This window comes from Penaeus monodon, chromosome 19 (assembly GCF_015228065.2).
Source record: "Penaeus monodon isolate SGIC_2016 chromosome 19, NSTDA_Pmon_1, whole genome shotgun sequence".
In the NCBI taxonomy this organism is placed as follows: domain Eukaryota; kingdom Metazoa; phylum Arthropoda; class Malacostraca; order Decapoda; family Penaeidae; genus Penaeus; species Penaeus monodon.
In genome coordinates, this window is record NC_051404.1 from 4771458 (window position 1) to 4771683 (window position 226).

General features: G+C 35.0%; 2 protein-coding genes across 5 annotated transcripts in view; one reads left to right on the forward strand and one right to left on the reverse strand.

Annotated features, from left to right (window-relative positions):
• Window positions 1–226, forward strand: part of LOC119585002 (L-2-hydroxyglutarate dehydrogenase, mitochondrial-like) — a 90150-nt gene that overhangs the window by 59855 nt on the left and 30069 nt on the right. The window lies entirely within an intron of this gene.
• Window positions 1–226, reverse strand: part of LOC119585003 — a gene marked incomplete in the record, with an annotated part of 4559 nt that overhangs the window by 3236 nt on the left and 1097 nt on the right.

Here is a 226-nt window from a genome sequence, read left to right on the forward strand (position 1 = left end):
AATCACATTAAAAATTCAGATCCTCTGTTTGGAAACTGAAACAGCATTACAGATCAAATTCTTTCAATATGTTCTGTTAGGCAAGGATGGGCATATATTAGTGTGTCCCACTCCATGACATGACAGTCAATTACCTATTACCAATGAGTTAAAAAGCATGTTTTCATCTTGGTAATTCTTTACAGTAGGGACACAATTACCAGAGTCAAAATTCCCAACTCTACAT